Here is a 6,762-nt window from a genome sequence, read left to right as displayed (position 1 = left end):
TTTTGTTTGCAGAGATTTTTTATTTTATTGATAATTGTATTCCATTTCTGGTAATCTGTCTGTCCAAATGGTCAATATTTCCTTAATGCAAAAATGGTGGGCTGAATGTTTCCAGAAACTTCTACATTTCTTCCTGGTTTTCCAGTTTCTTTCCATATAATTGGTCATGGTAGTCCCTTATGATATTTTGCAAATTTTTGTACTCTTTGTGGTTTCTCCATTGTCATTTCTTATGATATTTGTGTTCTCTCTCTATTCTTGTTGATGTGTCTCTCCTGAGTTTTGTCAATTTTGTTTACTATTTCAAAAAATGTTTTGATTTTTTTCTATATTTTAAACTCTAATTCAATTCTTTCTTCCTTAATCATAATTATTTCCCTCTTTCTGCTGACTTTTGGTTTTGTTTGCTCTTCTTTCATGATTGGTGTACATAGAACTTTAGAATATTTATTTGAAATTGCTCTTCTACTTTGTGGAGGGCCTTGTTCCTATGAACTTCCCTGTTAAGCCTGCTTTATCTGTATTCCATAAACTTTGCATAGGGCTTTGTCAAATTTCTTGATATATTTTTAATTTCTTATTCTACTTCTTCACTTCCCCTACTTGTTTTTGTACCATGTTGTTTAATCTACATGCTGTCATTTTTTCTCCCTGTTTTTCTGTGATATTTTTTTTGTTTCATGGTATTATACTCAGAAAGGATGGTTGAAATAAATTTTATCTTCTTAAAATTTTTGAGGCTTCTTCAGTGCCTGAGTACATAATCTTTCCTAGAAAATGTTCCATGGGCACTGGAAATGAATGTATATTCTGTTTTGGGGAGAAGTAGTGTTTTGAAAATATCAACCAACTACAAATAGTCCATCGTATCTTTTAGTATCTTTGTTCCATTATTAATATTCTGTCTGAAAGACCTGTCTAATGATGGTAATGGGGAGTTAGAGTCTCCTACTGTGATTGTGTTCCCTCTGATTTCTCCCTTTTTATCTATTAATATTTTCTTTATGTATTAAGGTGCTCTTATATTGAGTGCATATATCTTAATGAGTATAATACCCTCATTTTGTATTGATCCTTTAATTATTATACCATGCCCTTGTTTATCTTTCTCTATGGCCTTTCATGTAAAGTCCATTTTGTGTGACGTCAGTACTGATAGTCTTGCTTTCTTGTCATGTCCATTTGCATGGAATATATTTTTCCATCTTCTGACTTTCAATTGATGTGTTTTCCTCTTACTAAAGTGGGTCTCTTGTATGCTTCATAATGTAGTGTCTTGTTATATTATCCCATCTGACAATATATATCTTTTGATCGAAGCACTTAGTCTATTAACAATTGTGATTATTATTGAAAGACTGCTGTTTATTTCCATTTTGAACTTCATTTCCCAGTTGATTTTCTATTTCCCTTTTGTTCATTTCTTTTTCTTTTTGTGGCTTTATAAGTTTTCTTTAATATCTTGGTTTCTTTTTGGCTTTGTTACTTCATTGTAAGCTTTTGACTTATGGTTATCCTCTTTTGTATGTATATTGACCCGTTAATATATCTGTTAATTTTGACTGATAGTAATGCAAACTCTAACCCCTCCTACAGAGAAGAGAAACAAGAAGAAAATACTCTCTATTGTCCTGTTTCAATATCTGACCCTTAAAAATTATGATGTCCTGTTTTACAACATCATGTATATTCTATTTTATGTCATGGTATCTATTGCCTTTCTAATGATGACTTTCTCCTTTCTATAGCATCCTGCCTCTTTTCTTTAGAGTAGATCATTCATTATATCATTTCTGTTGATAAATTCTTTTAGTATTTGGTATTATGGAAGTTATTAATCCCTCATTCTATTCTAAAGCATAGTCTTGCTTGATAAATTATATTAGATTACAGCTTTCTTTAATTCAGGACTTTGAATATGTCTTGCCAATGCCTTCTGCCTGTTGTATTTGTGTAGGAAATGAGTTTACAAATATAATGTATATAATTATAAATATAAGTAAAGAATACCTAGAAATCAAGTTAATAAATAAGATGAAAACCTATACATTTAAAAATAGAAAACATTAATGAAAAAATTAAATCTGATCCAAAGAAAAGAAAAGATTTCTTATGTTAATGATGTTAAACTATGTGGTTGAAATAAACATACTTCACAAAGCAATCTACGTTTAGTGTGATTCATGTCAAAATACCCATGAGATTTTTCCATTAAATAGAACAAATAATTTCAAAATTTATATGTAACCATAAAGATCATGACTTGCCAAAGTAACCTTGAAAAAGAGTATTAAATCTAATAGCGAAAAATACTGTGATGTTAAAGAGTCCTATAAAGCATTAGTAATTTAAACAACATGATACTGGATCAAAAACAGACACCAATCAATAGAAGAGAATAGAGCAACGAGATATAATCCCTCACAGTTATGATCAATTAACCTATGAATAAAGAAGGAAGAGTATAAAATGAAGAAAAAACATTGTCCTCAGTTAGTGCTGGGGAGATTGAACATGTGAAATATAGATTAGAGTATTTCCTCACATTGTATACAATCTATGAGCACAGAATATCTTTTATTTATTTTGTTTACATATATTTCTTGAACCTTTAATTTATAGATCTATGTTTAGATCTTTTATTTCACTTATAAGTTTTATTTATATTTTATTCTTTTTGGTATAAGTGTACACACAATTGTTTTCCAATTTCTCTTTCTGATAATTTGTTGTTAGTATATAAAAATGGAACAGATACTTGTATATTGACTTTGTATTCTGCAAGTTTACTAAGTTTGTGGACTATTTCTAACAGTCACTGGAGGTGACAATGGAGTTTCCATCTATGTGTAATTATGTCATCTGTAAAAATTGTACTGCTTGTTTACAAGATGGATGTCCTTTATACTTTTTCTTGAGTAGTTTTTCAGGCTAGGACTTCTAGTAGTGTAATTTAGGACTTGTGAGAATGAGCTACTTTTTCGTATTACTGTACTAGAGGAAAACCTTTCTGTATGTTAACATTGAACTTGATGTTAGTCATGGGTTTTTGATATATGGCTATTTTTATCTTTAGTTATATTCTATCTAGAGAGAATTTGTTAAGAATTTTTTGTATACAAAAGTTAAGATCCGTTCTGTCAATAATTTTCATACAATTTTTGAGATTGTCACTTTTGACTTCTCTGTTTTTAAGGGATGGTATCACATTTATTGATTTGTGTATGTTAAATAATATTTGTGAATCAGGACTAAATCATACTTAATTATAGTTTATAATACTTATAGTATGCAATGAATTTAGGTTGCTAATATTTATTTAGAATGGAATATACACATACTGAAGGAAAAATTTACATTGTAGCTTGAGTGTACATTTATTTATTTAAAAAATTTATCAGTCATTTATAATTGGCTTATGTTTAATTGAATTTATTTCTAAATAAAGAATATAACTTTTGATAGAACTGGATTTACTACAGTTTACTGATACAGAACATAGCTATTATTTACGATTAGTGACCAAAACACTTGCCTTAAATTGCCGTATTATACTAACAATGCCAACTGTTTCAGGACTGGGAAACATATGGCTTCCTAAAATGCATTACGTGGTCTTTTCCACCCCAACCAACATACAATGTTATTTATTTGTTTTTTGATTGTTTGCTCCTAAATGGAGTCACTGCATATAGAACCCAGTACCTTGTACATAACTGTATTTATCAACATCATTTTGAAACACTTAACAGAAGACACAAGAGTATGGATTATAAAGATGACAAGAAAATGTATTCCTTCTTGGGACTGAAAAACCTCTGAGTGAAAGAATGGCAAAAATAAACATTTGTAAGTGTACAATAAGATTTTCTCTTGTGTAATTTTAAAGAAGAATATTAAATTACATTTGTTTTACTTATAGCACTGAATTAAAATTTAAAACCAAATTTCCCCCTTGGGGATTTCCTAAATTTGATTGATTATTTTAATCTAATTTTAATTCATAATTATTTACCATTTATTTATAAACATACCAAATAAACTGATATTTATTCTGCTGATGTTTTGTATATAGAGCTAGTTATTGTAAAGTACACAGAGAAATAACTACTTCCGTTTACAAATAAAATTTACTTTCACTTTAATAACAAATGATAATGAAATTTTTATAACTTTTCTGTAAAGGTTTTACACAAATTTCACTTTAAATCCCAAAATTTTAAAATTACTTTATTTATTTTGGGCACATTTATACTCTGTTCACCAATCTGGTTTAAATTTATGTACAAAAGGAAGGAGATTGTTTTTATCTAATAAACCCCAAAATTAAATTATTTAAAAAGATTTTGTGGGGAAAATATTTGCACATCACACTATAAAAATAATCATCCTATATATTTCATTTTAACTGGATGAATGAGAAAGAAACACTGGCTGAATGTTACACTTGGGTTGCTAGGAGACCTGTCATTTTGTGATGTCACAGCCACTCAGGTTGAGAACCACTTTGATGGCCTAACAGTTTAACTGTGTAGGCCTGTCAAAGCAGCATTTTAAGCTGCCATGCTCAAAATCATGCAGATTAGAAAAGTAACTGTAGAAAAAGTTATTTGAGATGGCACATGTTTCTTCAGAAATTCAAGATGTGTCTCCTGAAAATGGACCAACTGGTTCAGGAAACTCCGGTAGATCTCTATTGTGTGATCAAACATTCTCTGGGGACTTGGACTTGACGTCTATTATTGAAGAAAATGCTTTTCAGACTTTGTCTGAAGAATCCTTGGTAAAAACACCATGTTACACACATTGTATCTCTGAACCAGAGGAAGATAATGAATTTCGTTCTCTGATATTTCCAAGAAAACTCTGGAAAAGGTTTGGGAGTGACCAATTTAAATCCATCTGGTGGGATGATAATAGAACTTCCATAGTGATTGATGAAGATGTCTTTATGAAGGAAGTTTTGGAAAGAAAGGCCCCTTTCAGAATATTTGAAACTGGAAGTATGAAAAGTTTAGTTAGACAGCTTAACCTTTATGGGTTCAGTAAAGTGCGGCAGAATTTTCAAAAATCTGTATTTCTAGCAGACTTTCTGGCAGAAAAAAAGAAGTCTCTCTTTTAAGCAAGGTATACACAAATTTTAGTAATGACATGGTAACTCATGTACAAAATTTTATATTGTACTTCAATCTATGGTAATATAAATGTAAAGCTAGATTTTGAAAATTGTATAAAACTACAAAGCTAAAATTCTTTATTTTTTCTAAAAATGAGGACAGTGCCTTATCTATTAAGATAGTGAGAAACTTTCCTTGCAACTATGAATCTTATCAGAAATCTAAATAAATGTATTAAAGCTGCATTTCAAAAGTGACATTCATCGTTACTGCAAATGTTAAATTTTTAAATTTGATGACTATGCTATTTAAATATGTATTTTCCAAATAAGGAACTTTAAAATATCGTGAACATTGTTCATATTTTGATGATATTATCTTTGCATATTAAACGTGAAATCTGAGGTTTTAGAAGATAAGCTTATTGTAGTCTTTTATTTTGGTTTAAATTATTACTAAAATCTTTCTCATTTTATTGTAGCTGCAGTTCTACCATAATCCAAGTTTTAAACGAGGCTGTCCCCAGCTTTTAGTTAGAATAAAAAGAAGAGTTGCCATTAAAAATGCCTCTCTGGTATCTTTATTGTCTCAAGATTTCAACAAGAAGCACTTTAAAGGAGGGGGTAATTTTGGTAAACATAATTCTGATTTTGTGGCTTACACTAGTGGAGAAAGTGCATTTTTACCTTCTCCAAATTTAAACATGGCTCTAATAAGAAAGCCCTCTACTGGCCACGTAATTGGTGATACAAATACCCCGATCAGAGGTGATTTTTCTCCTCCATCATCAGTGTCAGTTAGACCACCAGAACAAATTGCAGTGAATCAATGTGCTATTTTAAATCAGTTGACCACTGTCCACGGGCACTCTCAAAGCAGCTACACTGAAGCAAATGACCATGTTGTGAACTTCAATACAACTACAACTTGTACTTCTCAGTACAGCAGCTTGTCTCCCTTACAGAGCAATTATTTTGGACTGATGGTGGAGCCTTCTACTTTTCTAAATATATGTCACAACATTTCTGCCAATGAAGGTCGTTTATGTGAACTTCAATTAGGGAGAAACCCACGGATTCCAGTGACAGTGATTGCTGATACATCAGCTACTTCTCTTTCAAGGCCAACTCATCAGCCATCTTCAGTTTATGAACGTCATCCTAATTGCAACTGATATACCAGAGGATTACCAGATTATGCAAGATAAGAAATATTAAAATTGATGATGGTAAATGTCGACAAACATCTGCAATTTTCTTATTTGAACAATAAACATAGACGTGTATCTTTAATATCCTTTTTTATTTAAAATAGAGTAAAGGGTTAAATGGGAGTCTAAGTTACCATTTAAAGAAAAAAAGAGATATTTGATTGATATGATCATTTGGTGGAATAATATGGGTGTAAATTTAAATAATTTCTGTGAGGAATGAGACAAAATGGAATAATTTGGAAAAAAGTCTAAAATATGGAGAGAGGGAAAACTACTTAGTGTTTTCTGATTCATCCTGGAAAGTATTGAAAGTGTTAATTTTGGATATGTTGGAACAGGATATAAATGCAGGAACCAGCCCAGGGATCATGGTCTCTATTATATCATCCCTGGTATCATAAAAGTCACATGATGTAGTCTCAGATGGCACAT

At 30.6% G+C, this 6,762-nt stretch overlaps 1 pseudogene; it reads left to right on the top strand.

Annotated features, from left to right (window-relative positions):
• The first annotated feature begins 4,506 nt into the window (after nt 1-4,506).
• Nucleotides 4,507-6,409, top strand: LOC140690671 (heat shock transcription factor, Y-linked-like; annotated as a pseudogene).
• Nucleotides 6,410-6,762: the final 353 nt, after the last annotated feature.

The sequence above is a fragment of the Vicugna pacos genome, chromosome 31 (assembly GCF_048564905.1).
Source record: "Vicugna pacos chromosome 31, VicPac4, whole genome shotgun sequence".
NCBI lineage: Eukaryota > Metazoa > Chordata > Mammalia > Artiodactyla > Camelidae > Vicugna > Vicugna pacos.
This window is presented reverse-complemented; position numbering and strand designations above follow the sequence as displayed.